This window comes from Phaenicophaeus curvirostris, chromosome 1, assembly GCF_032191515.1.
Source record: "Phaenicophaeus curvirostris isolate KB17595 chromosome 1, BPBGC_Pcur_1.0, whole genome shotgun sequence".
Lineage (NCBI taxonomy): Eukaryota > Metazoa > Chordata > Aves > Cuculiformes > Cuculidae > Phaenicophaeus > Phaenicophaeus curvirostris.
Window position 1 is genome coordinate 142,050,074 of NC_091392.1, and position 19,572 is coordinate 142,069,645.

The window sequence follows — 19,572 nt, forward strand, 5'->3', positions numbered from 1 at the left end:
AGTGCTTGGATTAGTTACTGCAGCGACTGAGGTGCTAAAGTTGCTTGTGCATGCTTAAGTAATGACAATGCTGAGGAAAGTGGAGAAGAGTCTCCCAGGAACAGAACATGAACATTAATTATAGGGGGGAAAATGTATTATTAACATCAGAGCGCACACTACAGGAGATCCCAGTGTGACTATTAAAGGAAATTAATTACCACCTCTCTTTACCTTTCAGATCAACTCTTCTTTATAATGAGAATAATTCCTTCGTTGTTACCACTAGTATTATCAGCTGTGAGAGAATATTTTTTCCTGGTGTTCCATTCACTGCTATTGTGCATCTGTATGTTTTGAAAATAAATATTTGAAATGGATACATTACACTCCCTTTGAGGAGAAGTCCCACAGACTAACTCAGGCTCTGTAAAACAGAGCAATATGCTAAAATACTCATTCCTCTGCACCGACATGTGTGAAATAGTGTCAAAATGATTCAGTGCAGTAAAACCAGGACCAGATTTAAGGAGGTGGCATGTCAGCATGGTGAAGGAGATCTCTTCTATAACTTCTCCTCTCATCACATCTGGCCATAATATCAGGTTTGTAAATTCTGGGACTGAGGATCTTTAGAAATAACTAGCATTTCAGAAACAGTTAGGCATTAATCCCTTTGAGACCAAGTAAAAAAAAAAAAAGTCCTAACTTTCTGAGTCCAAGAAAGTCCGAGTCCATGTACCCCAGTCCCCTAAAATAGAGCGCTAAAAAGCAAGCAGATGCTCTTACTTTTTCCGACTACTACTGGTTCACAATCCTCTTTTCCAGATCCCAGACTATTTTGCAAATACGTCTTGCTTCAACTCACATGAGAAATTTTTTGCTGGTAAAGTCAGAATTGAGGTCAAAACTGGACTAAAAGAAAGCTCATTACAACTTTAACATCCATAATCCACCCTGAGGAGATAGATGAATGCAGTGAGCAGGCTATGGATGCATTGTTTCCATTGTACTCTTGATTAACTTATAATTCACAAGTGAGGGAGTGTGAAGGAAACTAGTGACTGATGGAAGGTCACCAATTCCAAGAGGAAATAAATGATATATAGGCATTCCATTCATCATTTTATTTGTGTAACAGCATTTTGGATTCTGTCTCTCTAGGGTAAAGCCCATTTAAAATCTTTTAATATTTTTCAAAGACAAGGCTGGAAAGCTTGTGTAATCTTAGTAACAAAAGAACCGTATATAAAATCCACATCATCCGAGGGCAGGCAGTGACTTTTTCCTTGAAGAGGGCGCTAATTCCCCACATTCTTCATGATTGTCCTTGGGTAGAGGCCAGTAATTATCATGAATCTTTCAACACCACACGAAGATCTGCCATCATGCTATTATTTCTAGTACAATAACAATCCTAAGCTTCATCTTTGCATTGTAAGGAGTGTCCACTTCTTGGAAAATTCTGATTACAGCGAGGCCTTTATTTGGTATCAGGTTCCCAAATATTGGCATCAAGGAGCATATAAAAGTGTGCATGATCCTGTTTCCTCCCTTCATCCTCAGTTTTTACAGAAATAAATCTGTTAATGAACAAAAGCTCTACAGCAGAGAAATTGCATCAGTTGCTCTCTCCATTTGTAGAAAAGCAGATATACCTCAAGTATGTGTCAAGGTCCTGAACCAGTATCTCATTTAGTCACGTTGAAATCAATGCAGTTTAACAGTAGCTATTCTAAGCCTGGAAGCAGGAGCAAGCTCTACTCATAAAGGATGTAGAGGGTTTGTCTAAAATAACCAGAATGTGGTGGGTCATACAGACATGGCCAAATAGGAAAACCCCCTGTGCGTATATCCCTATATTTAATTCTCCTGTTAAGTAATACCATGGCAATAAGAGGACCAGAAATGAATGAAATGCTCTCACACTTTATTTTCTTCTACAGTTCATTGCAGAAATAATAAACACTGTGCTGCACAGAGTCAAATTGACGCATGTGATCTTCTGCATTTTTGGTGGCTAATACGATTGCTCTGGAGCAGGTCAGTGTGCATTCTCACTTTCAGTTACTTTGGACAAATGCAAACTAAGTGTACCATGAAAAATTTCATCACGTAACATGGCTTCCAAAAGATGATGCATGTCTCTACTGTGATATTTTTATTATGCCTCAGAGAAAACCCATTTTAATACACAGCTGCAAAAAGAACTGCAGGTCTTAGAGTAAAAACAACATGAAGCAGCCCGTGTAGACTAGCATTTTCTTTCATGTAAACTGGCAGAATAGCAAAAATGCATGAGACAGGACATCATATTTTTCTAAATGCACTTTTTTTTCCAGTGGTAAATTTGAGTTGAATTAAGTATTGTTGGATTTTGTGATAGTGCCTGTCTAGAAGGACTAAATTGCTCGATATGAGGGAAAGCTATGGAATGTCTACAGAATCTTGAGGAACCAAACCACAATGTTATATTCTTAAGCCCTGCAGAGAGTTTCTTTGTTCAGGCTACTGCACAACAAGTATAACCAAAAAAAATCGTCTTTATCTGAATTCTGACTGTGTCCTATCTACAGCGTGCAGTGCAGCTGGAGCTCTGCAGAGCAGTGGCTCATCCAAACCGTGGTTCCACATTAGCAGGAAACCTCTTTATAAAAGGGAAGAAGCTGCTGCACTCACTCGTCCCAGCTCCACTTTAGCAGCTCAGTGTATAGTGCTAGGTTACAATTCCAGGTCAGTTTTGCAGAGCTTCAGCTCCACTCATTTCAAAGGGCTTACTGTCATTCCTCACTGATGTGAGTGAGAACAGAGACTGCCCTCATTTTTCCATCCCAGCTAAAGTGCTGGAGGATGCCAGTAGGTGAACGGAATTTCCCCAGTACCACAGCTATATGAGGCAATGCCGTGGGAGGAGACGGTTCTTACAGGGGTGTGAGTAGTTAGGAGGGAAGATTAAATAGCTTCATGCAATCCGGAGAGGGAAAAATCCAAACTGAGACCAAGATAATTGGTTTGATAGTTTAAGAATAAGGAAACAGCAGGTGTCTTTGAATACATGATGAGAGCAACAGGTCAGAGATTTGGCTTGTGGTGATAAGGTTTCAAGACAGAAGGAGAAGTCTCTCTTCTGAAACTTGGCACAAAGCTTCAGGCTTTTTTTGAACATCTCTTTGGGATGGCAACCTATGATCCTTCTCTTTTTTTTTTTTTATTTCCTATGGTTTCCACATGACAGTGACTGCTTCAGTCTGCAGTTTAGTTCCTCAGGAGTTGACTAGAGAAGGAAAAATGTCTGCATCTGTGAAAAGGATAATACAGGGGAAAGGGTCAGAGAGCCTCTGTTTCCCAGGGAGCCTTCTTAATATACCTCACCATTGACTCAAAGATAGATTGCAATCCATGGCGCACACAGTGTAATTCCTAGCAGCACCTGGATTTTCTTTCAAGGTTTCTCATCCAAGCTTTGCCCAGCCTGTTATTGCTTATCTGTACAATTGAAAATCATCCTAGCAGCCAGGGGATTGGAATGCAACAGAAAATAGCTGAAGCTAGCTATGAATTTAGGAGATGTGCGAGTCATTGGGAAATGTATTATCTTTTTTTTTTCTGGGTGATAGGCAGGTTAGAACCCTTCGATATTTCTACAAAAGAGCCACAGAAAATAACCCTGTGGGCAGGGTGCATAAGGTCTAATTCTGTATCTGAAGTCTGGTGCTAATGTTTTTTCTTACGAAAAAAGTAATGCATTCAGTTAAAAGAGAGTTTGATTTTGATAATTAAAAACAATGCTTTAGTTCAATACACATGCAATTACCAGCTGTTGAAAGGCACATAATGCACTTAAAAACAGCAACATGAAAGACCAGAAAGGATGCTTTGACAAATGTTAGTGTTCTCATAATAATTTTTTATATGTGTGTTTTTGAAAGCAAGATGCGAAGTTAAACACTGCAGATGATAGGCATTATGCAGAGGGCATAAAAGGACTGATGGTGTTTTTCAGAACACGTATCACTGCTCCTCGTAATGCTCTGTTGTCACAAATATATGGTGATTAGCTATTTATCAGCATGAAAGCACGTCATAAAACATTCCACATATCATTGAGTTTCTAATAATCTGTGTCACTGTGTAGATTAATACATTAAGTCAGTCCACATAACTTCATGGAATACCTTCCTTTGCCAAGATTTGTGTTGGGTTTGGCAAATGGAGAATGAAACACTGTTCAAATGGGAACATTTACTTTTGTTGACTGGTCTGTGAAATAATATCCTTGTTTTTTCACTCTGGGGTAACACTGTTTTGAGGTAGTAATAAGAATGCTCTTGGTAGCGTTGTCAGCACCTGAAATATCTCACCTGCCTGCTCTAATACTACAATGCTCGTTAGACTGTGCTTTGGTACATGACATATCTGTATTGGACCCCCACAGATCTTTTTGCCATGTGAAGGCACACTGAAAACCAACACTACATATCAAGGTCAATATTTTCAGTTTTGAATGTTGAGAGGTCAGCACTTAAATCCATATTTACTCATTTGACTAGACACTCTTCCAAGCACCCAGATGTCCTTCAATTCCAGTGATTTATCATTACCTGTGTCCCCACAAATGCTTTCCCAGAGTTCCACTGTGTCTAAAGATACGCTGGAAATCATATTTTATCTGAAAGATAACTAGTGTGATTACTGTTTCTGAGGAAAAAGAAAAAAAAAAACAACAAAGAAAGAAACAAACCAACCTTAACGTTGCAAAAGAGGAATTGTTTCGCATCACAGAAGGCCTCTGAAAATCTATCCACATATTCAGGCAGCTAAATATACTACCGTCACTCACTTAACAAAAACACGTTTGAAAATGTTGCCCTGAGCTTACCCAGAAATACTCGATTCAAAATGAGATTAATGATGAATCCAAGCGAAATATAACCTTCTCAGGTTAGAGTGTGACTGATGACACCCAGTTCATGGAAGAAGGTAGGAGTTCATTTAGATTGATTTATTAATGTTTTTTCACAGAGTCAGTAAAATACTTGATAATTAATGGCACAGAAATATGAGTTCCGCTAAAATCCTCCATAAATTAATAGTATTTAATTTAGTAGTAATTTAGAAGATTTTGTAAAGTGCTGGAGCAAGATAACTGCATTTGCAGAGGAAGCAAGATTGAGAGAACTGTCTCCTGGACTGATGCAAGTAATGTATCTTTATAGCCATGTGGGTCAGAAGAAGGATTGCTGTATTACTATCCGTCACATCAATATTTCCATGAAGAGGGAGAAAGAAAATATATCAGGAAAAACATTCTCTCATATTTCACTCCTCGCTCTTTAGCCAACTACAAATTTACTGCATGCTTCACAGTATAGTTTAAGACTCCTCATTATTTCACAGGGTAATAATAGTTTTAAAATAGCCTGGACTAGACAGTGGACCAACTGAAGCACTGCTGCAATTGCATTGTGGTTCATTCCAGTAAAATATTTCCTAGTGATAAAGAAATAAGGGCAAATCTAAGGAATGCTGGCCTTTTAATGACTTTCTGTTCCAGCTTCCCTTGACCAAAGTCAGCTTAAAGTCTTTTGACCACCCAAGCAGTGGCAACTGAACTCCAGTTCCTCATGGCCAATGGACACATCAGGCTTTGATTGGTGACGGAGCACTCAGATATGCACTTCAACCCATAAAGTGTCATTTAAGGCAGTGCAGCCCTGATCTGGGCAGTGGATCCTGTATAACAAAGGGTAGCAGGTATCTTATATGCTTGTACATGACGAAGGCAGCAGGATGCATTGTTGGTTTCTCTCGAGGTGGGAGAAGGTCCCAGGGTGCCATGGGCAGAGGGTAAGCAGAGCAGGGAGAGGCTGTCATTGCTTGAGGGACAGAAAACCCATATCTGTCTTTCCAAAATTCACATCTCTGCCCTTTTGGCTTCCAGTGGTTGGACCAAGGTACCTATTTTTCTAGAAAGCAGGTCAGTTAGACATTAATGGAACAACATCAAAACAGGTGGGTGACATAGGTCCCAATGTGTGCTGCAAAAGTGCTTCTTAAAATTCCTATGCAGTTTGCCCAGGAGTTTAGGGAATATGGAGCATTTTGCTTAGCACAGGTGCGTTTTACTTTTTCCTGTCCCATGTCCTTGAGAGTGAGGTGATTAGGAACAGCAAGGTGAAAATTTTCAAAGGGGGCTGAGATTTGGATGAGGATCTCCCTCTTTTTCTCATGCCTATTTGAAAAAGCCCCATTCTGCTTTGCAGGATTGGAGAGAGACTCCCTGCTGCAGATTTTAGGAGAACTGGAACATGTTCAGTCATGGTCAGAGAGGATAAACTGTACTTAATTCTCTGCACTTTAGATGGTTTACATTGGCACAGACTGAAAGGTTTAGAGTTCTGAAGTTTACACATTCACAAAGTCTTGGTGTTCAGATTTAACATCATGTACTTTTTTCACTTGAAGTAGGAAACAATAGGAACCAGCAGAAAAGTTTTCTCAGGAGCTTGCCTTTTGAAGTATCTAAAGGGAGGAGGATGAGGGGGAAGAAAACATCCACAGGGAACCAAATATTTTTCTGTTTAAAAGCAAAATTCTCTAGACCCAAATACTCCCAAAATAGTGTGGCAGTAGGATGAAGTATAAGTCATTTAAAATGAAGTGCTGTGATATCAGGTTTTATACTACCTTTGGCACAGTTTCTATAAATTAACATCTTTTCTAACATTTCTATAGCCATCCTTGAGACTGCTTTGAACCCACCAGCCAAGGAGCAGCAATAGCAGCTCTGTGACCAAACATCCCGTTCCACCTTGTAATAACAGCTGTTTTTCCTGGGTTCCCCAAAACTGTCTGCAGGATATTTTTTTTTACTTTTTTTTTTGTGTGTGTGGATTTTAGAAACAAGACATGGTACTTTCCCTTTTTTCTCTATCTTAACCCATAGTCCTGTGATTTACCTCTGCCAACTGCTTCACACGAGGCTGTGAGCTACAGGAACCAAGCCAACCTGACCTGACACCAACTTCAGCTCTGTGCCAACTGCTTGTCTTTCTTTCCTCTTCTTTCTCTTTTTAACTTTTTCCCCCTCTAAATCAAGCTGCCCTAAACAACCTCTTTTTGGTGACACTGGGTAAATATGTGAACTAGCAAACCTACACTGAGCTGCATTGATGCTTCACTACTTGTTCAAAACCAAATCAGATATGCCTACAAAAGCTGCAGTCACAGCAGTGGCTATAGAATAGATGAGATGTAAAGTACTTTTCTGCGGGATAGTTAATCCTGATATTTTAGATTATCTGCAGAATTCATGGTTCATTGAGGATTGAAGTCCTATATTTCCATATGTGGTGCTCCAGTAATGGCCATGGCAATGCATTTGAACTAAAATGCATGAGAAGAAATCTAAAATTATGTTCTTCCCCCCAGCTCCTTCCTAGTTTTACCCTGGTAATTATGAAAGATAGGGAACAGTATGCAACAACTCAGGCCGTCTGGGACATAGACACATACTTAGTGCGTCTGTGTGAATATTTGACACAGATGGCAAATAAAATAGCAAGTCAGTTTGACATACTGACAGCAAATTTTCTTGTAAGTGGAAAAGAAAAATGCACATTCAGAACGGAAAGCAGCACCCATCATAGCCAAAAGATGCTTTCCTACCAATATCATTTGGCACAGAAGAGATACAATATTTTGCAGTTCTCACTTGCACAGTACATAAGCACAAGGTGGATTAGCACATCAGTATTTCACTGTGGTTTTCAGAGTGTCTCTTCTTTCACTTCAAAGTTAATATCTGGCAGAGGTATAATTTGATATTTCACTATGGGGCTTTTAATGATTTCTCTGTTTCTGAAAAGGCACAGCTGAGTGAGTATGCTAAAATTTAAGAGCACTTTCCACTCTGTGGACTATATCCTGCATTTAGTCCGTATTCAAGAGAACATTAGCCTAAGACTTTTTGAAATCTTTTTTTCATTTTGGTCAATGGGGAGAATTTAATGTACAATATTAAGTAGGAAGATGCTGGTATATGAATAAAAAATATAAACAAAACCAGTTACAGTTCTCTCTCATTCCTCCATTTTGTCCATTTAAAGTTGTTTTTATGCTAATCAGGCCCGGGTCACTGGGAGACACTATAGATAAAAAAGTGGAGTTCTTCAAGTTATTTCCTTACGTAGGATCCCTAGAAAGATATCTGAATTCTGGAGCCAGACCAGTTTTAATTGATCCTAAATGATCCGAGTCAAGAACAATTGCATATTGAAATGAATTACTTCAGGCTCTGCATTTAAATGCACAGCTTAAGCTGTAATTTTTTTTATTTTAAGTGTTCTTCAGGATTTACCTTTTCTAGATGTACCCATCTAAAGGGATGCCTGGAACAAAGGCTGTTCCATGAGCATCAAGGAAGAGGATGGCTGACTGCCTCACAAGTTCCGCACGTAGCACTGCTGTACCACATCACACAAGGCAGTGGTGTTGCACCACAAAAATAGGACATCTATCAATTACGGTTGAGGAGACAAAACCTTACTATAAAATTCAGACAAAATTCCCTGCAAGTGTGGAAGGCAGTAGCAGAAAAAGGGACATGAATTGCAGTAAGAACTGATGAATCAAAGAATTTCCCATGCAGGAAGGTGGTATTGCCCATTAAAGCTGGACTTCCACTGGAGAATAATGATGCAGAGATTTTTCCTGCTTCTGTAGAGGCTTTGGTGTTGTTTTCTTTTCTTCATGTCTTATTTTTTATGTTGTGCTGACCTATATGAGTTACCTTTACCTGAAATAAATAAAGAAACAACAGGAAATGTGATATGCTCAGTAAATATTTGAATTTTTCATCTCTTAACATTTTGTTTTTCAAATCAGTGTATTCCCAATAGCACAGCAAAAATAATTTGCTTTAATGCAATTGCTAATAACGATGATATCAACACAAACCTCTGTTTGTTCGTACGTTGAGCTCATTGAATAAAGAAGCTTATCATTTATCTGTGTAGAAGCTTTTAATTAGTTTTCTGAATTTACTCCAGAGATTAATGGGCAGATAATATTCAATGTATGCTTTATTGTTTTAATTTCTTCATTGAGATATCTGAATTTGTGTGCTCTTCTCTCTTTGATCTTTTACACTCTGCTTACTAACTGTAAAATATTTTGCTGCAAACAGAGTCATAAAAAACTTCCACTAGTCCATTGCATCTGAGTGGTGGCAAGTGGTTTATAATGTCGGACACAGGAGCAAACTCTACTCTATCAGGGTTTTAAACTGTACTCAGAAAAGATCGTTTATACTGGAGTTGCTTGCTGGCAATTTTCAAGATTTCTGGTAGCTTGTAGGGTAGGTACCTTTTCCTGCTTACAAACGAGATGAACAGCCTGTTAACATAGGCATTTCTTTTTTATTGAGATTTCTTTTGACCTTTTACCACAACTTCCACCTTTTTCCCTGGTCCTGACAACCCAAGGAGAAGGAAACAGTTTCATTAGACCTGTTTTAAATCATACCCCTGCAGCACATCTACCTGGCTGATGCTGGCCAGTGCCAGCTGCTTTGGAGGAAGAAGTGACACATTTCTAGAGCATGACAGTTGAAGCATGTGCTTCATCCTCTCCCTGTTCCTATGGTGTGCACTATCCTGTTGAAGTCCATATGAGCTCAGCTGTTGGGCTGTTCAGGAAAAAGGTTTTAAATCTGTGCCTCCAAGGAAGCAGTCATCATATAGGTGTCACGGTTTAGCTCTCACCTGGCTACTTTCGGCAGCTAAAACTATGCAGTTGGACTCCCAAATCCCTTCCCACCCACCCCCATGGAAAGGGAAATGAGAAGAAAAAGATTTGTGGGTTGGACTCTTAAACTACAGCATTAATGAAAAAAAAATAATAATAATACACGCAATTATAAAGTAAAAAAAACATATACAAATATGTGAGATCACGCCCCACCCCTCAATGACTATACATCACCAAAAACACTGTAGAGAAGACACGAGGGAATGGGTCTGCAGCTAGGAGGGAACTGGACTCAGAAACTGGATTCAGGGACACACGGATCTGAGATCAGAAGTAACCAGACAGATGATGTCCTCAATGGACGTTGGCCACTGCAGAAGAAGGACAAGACCCTTGTGGTCTCTCATTTTATGTAGAGTATGATGTATATGGGATGGAATAATCTGTTGGTCAGTTTGGGGTCACCTGTCCTGTCTGTCCCTCCTTGGAAGTGTGGTCCTTTTCTGCCAGCTCGAGGATGGTCTTGGTTACTATAGGGATAAGTATAAGTATTGGCCTTTTTGCATAATGAAGTCCTGCATTAGCACTTCTAGAAACAAACAGTCTCAAAAACATGCAGTTAGCTTTCAGAAAATGAAATTACTTAGAGCAACTGAGGTAAGAGTCAGAAAACTGACTCTAATTTAGCTCAAACCACAACAATAGGCTTCCCTGGTGGCAGACAACATCGACAGGCAGCTATCAACCTGATGCAGGGACTGTCCCCTCTTGTTGCCAGGAAGGGATATCAAGCCCAAACTGCTGAGTTCATCTTTACTCTTCTTCATTTCTTGCATCTTCAGAGAAGGTGCACCTTCAAAGTGCAGATAAAAAGGAGTGGAAATCCTAAGTAAACAGTGCATCATTTTTATTAAAAACAGTGTCCAGTGTAAATATAAAGTTCAACATTGTGGTTTTGTTGGGCCAGTAGGAGAAGGATTAAAAATGTTCATTAATTGGATTTAAAAGCAGGAGTTGAGTTATATTAGCTACAAAAATATAATTATCATAATTAAGACTGCAAAACACTAATGAAGCTCTTTAATAATGATCCTTTTCCCTTAGAGGTTCATTTCGTAAAACCTGATTTGAATTTTACATTATGCTGGAAAAAATTTATCATTGTAAAAATGGGAGCCACTGGTAGTATGAAGAGGCTGAGAACAGCGGCACTTTGCACATTGGTGAGGATATACCAGCAGCACAGCTGGACTGTGGCTCAACCTGAGACAGGAGGGACTCAAGGGCATTATTGATCAAGACAGAGCAAAATACAAGCGCAGCCTTGGTCTGACACTGTCTGAACTCTCGGCAGGTTTATGGACTCAGATAACAAACTGGAGAAATGTTACTGGAGGATTAGTGGTTTCCAGCCAGACTCTGAGCTGACTGCGTCATCCTGCCTTGGTCATGTCAAAAATGACCTTAAAAACCTGTAGGTTACATTGTTCAGCTGCAAGAGAGACAGCAAGCCATACAGAGCAATAGTCTGTATGGTCATAGGCTTGCAGGGCCCCTCCTGAGAGAAGAGGGAAACAGCAAGTTCTCAAAATTAAATGATAACAGATTGTCCATTTAAAAATATCTCCCCAAAACAGCTTTTCATGATTCATCTCCCCAGATGATTAAATATTTAGTTCTGCTGACAGCAATATGATAGTTACTATAAAGCAGAAAATTTAGTGCAGTGAGTGAGTTATAAGCAGATATGTTATCAAGCCGTTAACACAAAACTGATGGGATTATTGGTGTTGATTTCTGTATTTATTTCTTTATATTGTATAAGGATTTTTCCCCTGTACAACAGCAGATTTAGGCCACAGCTTTGGCTCTTGCACAGGGCAGGGATGTTGTTGCTTCTTGCAGGCTCTCCACACACAGGCAGTCAGCTTTGCCCCCACACCTGCCTCCTCTGGCCCCCATCAGTGGCAGAGCAGCTGAGTCCCCATGGGTGTCACCATGCTGGGATAACCATGAGGATGGGGAAGGCTGAGGAGAGCACTCACTGCCTGGCTCAAGTCCTGGTTGACACCTTGGAGTTGGGCACAGCAGTTCTAGCTGGCTGAAGAAGCAAGCAAGGTCCCACTGAGGCAAGGAGAAGGCAAGAGCATTGAGAAAGAACAATTCTTCACCCCACATCCTGCTTAATGGAAAGGGAGCTTCCACATCAGGTTAAGTGCCTAAAACTAGAAGGAAATTTGGCTTCATGTTTAGTTTCTACTTTCCTGCTGAAATCTCCACAGAAGCGTGTAGCCTCTTACTTCAGCATCTTATGTATGGAGGGGACACCACTGCAGCCGGTGTAAATCATGACAATTAATTTGATGGCACTGTCAAAAATTCATGATTCCCTTCTGGAGTAAATTTCTCTGCTGTTAGTGAAATAAATCCCAGACCCAGTGCTTTTAAAAGTAGAGTAATTAGGTACTTTGAGAGACATCCATAAATGGTTAACAAACAAGCAGAAAAACAGACAAACAAAAGAGTGGGGGCAATGAGACCAGCCTATGTCAGCTGCTGAACATCTTGCTTTATGCTCTAGTGTCACTTCAACCTGTTTAATTGGACAGAAAGGATTAAAAGGACCTAGTCAAGGCTATTGCTGCCAGAAAAAAAAAAATACTTTGGCAACAGGCCCATTGAAAAAGACTGATTTTTTCTGCTTGTGTTGGTGTCTCCCAGGTGGTTTGCGCCAACTAAAACAACAATGCTTGAGGTTTTGACCAATAAATCTTCATAGTGTTATACTCGCATACTCTGCCAGTTTGTCTATACTGGCTGAGCATTTGACTATAAGAAGATCATAGGTCAGATGTTATATTATTCATCTTATTTAAATATTTTCAGAAGCAAATAAACTTTAACAGATTTTTACTGAAAATACTTTATAAATGAGACCATTTTCAACAGAAGATTTCAGAGCTTAGAAATAACAAAATAATCTGTGCAGCTCTATCTCCACATTTAGTCCTGGATTTTGCAAAGATACGCATACATGAGGGACTTATTATAGCAATTCAGAGTTAAGCACATGTTAAAGTATTTATAAATTCAGGACTTCTGATACTATGAGGATTAAAGTTTTATGAACACCTAAAACAATTTAAGAACATGAGAAGTAGAGAGAGAAGAATGATAGTCAAAGGCCATTCTCATGAGAGGCATTTTTCTTCTTTTTTTGCAAGTTCTATCATAAAGTGAATATTTTTTTAAATCAAGTGACATGACAGACACATGACATACAGATGTACAATGTTAAGATGTGTATCATGCATTCTTTTCTCCTAGATGGCAGGTTTATAAAGCAGGAGTGATGTCAGTATAGAGGAGACTGTGCACGAGCTATTTGTAGCACGGAAGAGCAAAAGCGTAATAAAAAAGATTTTGGGAACACATATGAAATAGGAACTAGTACAGGGGTACTGATACTCTTAGGATGTTCCCCGTGGTAGCCAGCTCAGTAGAACCTGATTCATAAGACAAATCAGGTTGGAAAGGACCTCAGAAGGTCTCCAGTACAACCTACAGCTCCAAGCAGGGCCAGCTTTGAGGCCAGACCAGGCTGCTCAGTGCTTTGTGCAGTCAGGTCTCGAAAACCTCCAAGGATGAGGATGGCACAGCCTCTCCAGGCAGCTTTCTCCACCACCTGGCTGTCCTCATGGAGAGAAGTTTCTCCTCTCTTGTCTTTTACCCATGCCCATTATTTCTCACTCTCTCATCTTGCACCACCATGAGGAACCCAGCTCCAGCTCCTCATTGATCCCTTGGAGGCACTGGGGGGATTTAAGGTGCCCCAGGTCCCCCAGTACCTCCTCATAAGGCAAGTGCTCCATCCACACTGATTTGAGGGGGAGAGGGCTCTGCTGAGCTCCCTGTGGTTAATTTATTTCTTTTCTGTGCAGCAGAGCTCAAACCCACACTCACTGCCCTAAGATGTGGTCTAACAAGTGCTGAGTCAAGTGGGATAATCCCTTCCCTTGATCAGGCTGTGTATTCCATGCAGCCCAGGGTGCTGTTGGCCATGGTTATCACCAAGGCATATCGCCAGCTGATGCAGAGCTCATTGTCTGCTGCCTTCCAGGACTCCCAGGGCCTCTCCTGCAATTCTACTCCCGGGTCAGTCCATCCCCAGCCTGTGTCAGAGCCCAAGTCCCTTCATTCACAACTGCAGGACTTGGCAGTTGTCCCCATTGAATTTCATGATGTTCCTATCAGCCCCTTCCTCCAGCCTTTCAGGGTTCCCCCCCATGGCAACAGCCCTGCCTTTGAGCATGAATCTTACATAAATACCATTCACTGCTCTCTTCCCATCCACAGATGTTATAATTTCATCATAGCAGGCAGTCAGGTTACTTTTGGTAAATCCGTGCTGACTGTTTCTGATCACCTTCATTTGTCCAGAGATGTGCTCCAAGAGGACTTGCTCTATGATTTCCCAGGGACTGAAGTGAGGCCTGTTACTCCCTGGATCACCCATTTAGCTTCTTTTGCCAACATTTGACTTTCTGTAGTTCTCAGACACCTCCCTGCATCTCCACAACTTCTCAGTGATGAGAAAGCTCAGCTTAGCCTTGCATCACCAACTCTGTCTTCATCCATGGAAACAGGTGGTCAGGCCCATTGACTTGTATGGGTCAACTTTCCTTAAGCTTCCTGAAACTCTCTGAGTTGACCCTTACCTGCTGCTGGTCCTTCTGCTTCTCCCTGACCCTGCCTCCAACACAGAGGCCTGGGAGAACTTGCTGGTGAAGGCTGAAGCAAAGAAGGCATAAGTACCTCCACTTTACCTGTGTTTACTGTTATTAATTCACCTCCCCAGCCACCCCCAACACTGCAGCAGTCCCACACTTCCCTTGTTCAACCTTTTATTACTGATGTAGCAGCAGAAACTCTTCTTGCTGCCCTTGATGTGCTCTGCAAGTATCAATGCTAGGCGAGTTTCGGCTTTCTTGCCACCATCCCTACACACCCAGTACAGCCAAGATAGAAAGACAATACCTCCACTGGATGATTTACCATCCCTTGTCACTTTGCTCATGCATAACCATTACTAGTACTAACTAAGCCTTTAGCTGCCCCATGCTTCCATTTCCCTGTTGATATGCACCCGTAACTCCAGAGCTTGCAAAACTCCTGCTTCTACAAGTGGCAGGTGTCATAGAGGGACATAGGGGTCTGAACCACCTCGTGCATCCCACGGTGAGCCCAGGTGCTTCGTCTCCAGGGGTCATGCAAAAGGCGTGAGGGCTGCCAGCAGACCATTGCAGTCACATCCTCCTCCGTTCGTTGCACGCAGCGATGTTACCAAACTGACCTACTTTCCCCATCCGCCCATGGAAGGCTAATCCTGTTTAGCATTGCTGGAAGGGGACGAGCACACGGAGGAGTGCTCCGAGTTATACAGATGGCAGTCTTTGCTGATTAATGTTAGTTTAATTTGTTTGCCTTTCTTTTTCCAGCCGTGTGAGGAGAGAGCAAGGAAGCAGTTGAACACAGGAATTCACTTAGCCTGTTTGCTGAGGTCTGAATGGCTTTAGTCATTCAGTAGTAGTAGTGGTCGTAGTGGTAATAATAATAATAATAATAATAATAATAATAATAATAATAATAATAATAATTAATAATAATAGATAACAAGCATGTATGTACTGATCATCAGAGATCCCAGTCGCTGCACAAACTTTACACATTGCTCACAGGCTAGTGATAAAGGACATCTCTCACGTACCCTGGCTGCGCTCCGGCACAGCACTGCTGCTGTCAGCCATCTGACTCGTGACTTAAACTGGTGTGAATTATAGCATATCCATAGAGGGTTCACAGGTTACACACCCTAAAATTCAGCCAGCACCAGCCTAGAGCAAGGAAAGCTGTTTAATAGCATGTGGCATTAGGTGGAAGGTTTCTGACATGCTGAAAAGAATACCTCTTGTCATTAAATGGGAATACTGTCAAGAATAAAATCAGAATATTTTCTGCACCTTTACTTCTTTTCATCATAATCTCATACTACTCATCTGCATTACCTGTGAACAGCTCCCTGCCATCCCCAGTTCAGAATAGTGGAGCATTAATTTATGTCAAATTCCATTATTTTTGTTGTCTGCATTCAGCTTACTTTTTAATGTCTGTTTTGCTAGAAGCCTGTTACCATCTAAAGAATCTCTGTACACACATGTATGAAATGTGGAGAAGCTCATGAGGCTCACTAAGTCCAATATTTTCTCAGAAGCTTTTCTTTTCTTTTTTTTGGAAATGTCTAAATAACTTCTTTGCTAATGTAAACAAAATGTAGTAATCTGTTGAATGCAGGAAGACTAAGCACACTGTCAAGCAAAAACAGTCATAACTCTAAAGCTGGAAACTTACGGTGCTACTGGATATTTCCTTTACTCATAAAAACAGTAATTCCCATAACAAACACGGCATTACATAACCGATGGTAAATGCAGAGTGCCATTCTCCCATTGAAAAGTCACAGCCCTTTCTCAAATAACAATGTATATTACATAATTATAGAATCAGGAAAAATATTTTTTTTACTATCTTTTATTAAGTTTTCTTAAGGCTACTCTGTTTACATTTTGATAAATAAATTTTGATTGCTAAGGGTGGGATTGCACTTTATTTAGTTGTAGACTCCAGAATGTTCTTGTAACAGCTCATGTGTTTACATCTGAAAAACAGGGATGGAGGGATGCAATTCTGTTTGATGTGTCTATGAATCTGTTGATTTTTTTCCAATTTGTGTTTATACAAATCCTTCCTCTGTGTGTTCACACCATAGTCCTCATGGTGAGATAGCTGAGTGCTTCATCCACATCAGAGAAACCACAGCAAGGCGTGGAAGGGAAATACTTTACTTGTTAGTGTAGTTTATTTCATTTCAGAGCTCTGGTTTGGCTAAGAAGAAGGGAGTAGAGCTGTTAGCACTGAGCCAAAGTGGCGCTCCCCACTGTGGGCAAGTGCTCATCTAACACATACTGTGGAGTACCCATGCGATGATGCTGTTGTCCAACCACACTGCCCATCAGACCTTATCAGTTGTCCCCAGGCAGGGGATATGGCAGCAGTGGCAGTGCAGTGGCCCAGCCACACTGTCCCCTGTGCTGGTGGGTAGCCAGAAACTGTTTCCCCTGGCTCATGCCCAGAGTCCGTACTCCCCTTCAGTACCTTCTTCCTATTTCTTGGATCCTACTCTCTATGCATAGGATGCTGTGCATGGGTGGATCTGGCCATTAAATCTTGAACCACTGAAAGTACCTGCATACCTCTTTATAACACCAAGATCTTTACTAACAGTCTCTTTCCTCCCATTCAAAGAGGGAACCAGAGAGGAACTCCCTGTTGAGGCAACATTCAGCACCTTGCAGAAGTAAAGCTCAGCAGAAATGAGAACTGGAGGCTGAGCAATGTGTCTAGAAGGCATGGGCATGTCTACCCTCCACTCTATTGCTCTTTTTCTTCCCTACTCACAAAGTTAACAGTTGTTGGGGAGGATCTGCCCAGAGACCAGAGGGTAGTTCAACATGTTTCTTCCCAGTGTCCTGATTTTTCGTACAACCCTTGTCCATCCGCTGTCTGTGAGGGGATGTTGTCTCCAAGTGCAATATCATCACCTTTACTTAGGATGGTTGTATTGTACCAGCATCCTAAGTGGTCTGAGGGTGAGGTTTGAGGGAGGACTCAGGTTTATCTGCAGTGGATGAGAAGCAACACCAAGGCATGGTGGGCAGCACCACTCTCCCTAGGCTGAGCATGCCCTATTTAGGACAAGTAGCTGAATACCCCAAGCAGGCCTGGGGGATGGTGGAGGCAGACACCCCACCATGCCAGAGTGGGAAGGGGAGGAAAAGCCCAGTCTGCTCCCCCAGCTGCCTGGCATAGAGCCAGAGGAACACAAACACTGATTTCCCATCAGGCTTCCTCAGGCACATCCCAAGACCTATAAAGGAGATTTACATGTCTAATTTAATTCAGCTGAGTTCATAGAATCATTAAGGTTAGAAAAGACATCTGAGATAATCAAGTCCAACCATCAACCCAACACCACTATGCCTACTAAACCATGTCTCAAAGTGCCACATCATCATGCTTTTTGCATACTTCCAGGGATGATGACTCCACCACTTCCCTGAGCAGTTCCAATGGTTCACCACTCTTTCATTAAAGAACTTTTTCCTGTTATCCAATCTAAACCTCCCCTGGTGCAACTATAGAACATTTCTGTTTGTCCTATCGCTAGTCACTTGGGAGAAGAGACCAGCATCCACCTCTCTACAACCTCCTTTCAGGAAATAGTAAAGAGTGATAAGGTCTCCCTTCAGCCTCCTCTTCTTCAGGCTAAACTATCCAAATTGCCTCAGCCGCTCCTTGTAAGACTTGTGGTCCAAACCTTTCATCAGCTTTGTTGTCCTGCTTTGGGTACACTTCAGCACCAAAATGTCTGTCTTGTACTGAGCGGCCTAAAATTGAACACAGTATTTAAGGTGAGGCTTCACCAGCACCAAGTACAAGGGCACAGTCACTTCCCTGCTCCTGCTGGCCACATCATTTCTGATACAAGCCAGGATGCCATTGGCTGTCTTGGCCACATGGGAATATTGCTGGCTCACGTTCGTGGGGCTGCGGACCAACACCCCCAGGTCCTTTTCTGCCAGGCAGATTTCTAGCCATTCATCCTCAAGCCTATAATGTTGTCTGGTGTTGTTGTGACAAAAGCACAGGACCCAGTACTTGGCCTTGTTAAACCTCATACAACTGGCCTTGGCCCATCAATCCAGCCAGTCCAGATAGCCCTGCAGAGCCTTCCTACCCTTGAGCAGATCAACACTCCTACCCAGTTCGGTGTCATCTGCAAACTTACTAAGGGTGTACTCAATCCCCTCATCCAGATTTGAGTGACCATCCCTGGAGGTGTGTAAAAGGCGGGTAGATGAAGTGCTGGGAATATGATCTAGTAGTGGACAGGTATGGTTGGACTTGATCTCTAAGTTCTTTTCCAAAGTAATGATTCTGTGATTCTGTGATTCTAGATGAACTGCTCCATAATTTTCCATGGTACCAAGATCAAGGTGACAGGCCTGTAGTTCCCTGGATCCTCCTTCTGGCCCTTCTGTATATGGGCATCATATTGGTAAGCCTTCAGTCCTCTGGGACCTCTCCTGTTAACCAGGAGCTCTGATAAGTGATGGGGGTTAGGTTGGCAAGCTCCCCCACCAGCTCCCTGTTAAACAAATTTGAATAAAATTTCATGTTAAATATCAGATTGATGTGTAGAAACTGAGATTATCTGGCCATGTGGCAACTTAGCAGGAAATCAACAGCTGAGTATTTATATTTATTCGAGTGCCAGTCATTTTATAGCATAACCTTATGAGCCGTAAGGCAGGAAGGAGAGAAACCAACCTCACCCACAAAGAAGAATAGTAGTTTAACTCTCTCAAAACCCTGTTTCTACTGCAAGATAAGGTGATCAGTGCCAGATAATTATAGTGGAAGCTCTGTGTCCACTGGGAATAGACTGTATCAAAATAAACGTGTGCAGCCTTTCTTCTGGAGAGTCCCTGGAGTGAGCTGGCACTCTGCCTGAATTACTTCTTTCCCAAGCAACTATTCTTTGTATGAATGAATGTCAGGGGGATGTTTGTGCTACAATTCTCCATCTGATAACTAAGCTGGGGACATGGTTAACAGCTTTAGCCAGTCTTTGGTTTCCAAAATGCCACTTTTCCCCACTTGTGGGGATGTATCTTTCTGTGTTTGTGTCTGAGTACCATCATGGTGAGAGTATATGAGCTTTCT

General features: G+C 41.5%; 2 protein-coding genes across 6 annotated transcripts in view; both read left to right on the plus strand.

Moving 5' to 3' along the window:
- The window catches only part of RPL31 (ribosomal protein L31), a 492,543-nt gene that overhangs the window by 402,416 nt on the left and 70,555 nt on the right, over positions 1 to 19,572 (plus strand). The window lies entirely within an intron of this gene.
- Positions 1 to 19,572, plus strand: part of NPAS2 (neuronal PAS domain protein 2) — a 113,526-nt gene that overhangs the window by 32,494 nt on the left and 61,460 nt on the right. Inside the window, exon 2 of one of the 2 annotated variants that reach the window (XM_069876648.1) lies at positions 1,926 to 2,022. The exons of the other annotated variant lie outside the window; for it this stretch is intronic. The gene's annotated coding sequence lies outside the window, so the exon portion shown is untranslated. The remainder of the gene's footprint in view (positions 1 to 1,925; positions 2,023 to 19,572) is intronic. 2 annotated transcript variants of the gene reach the window in all.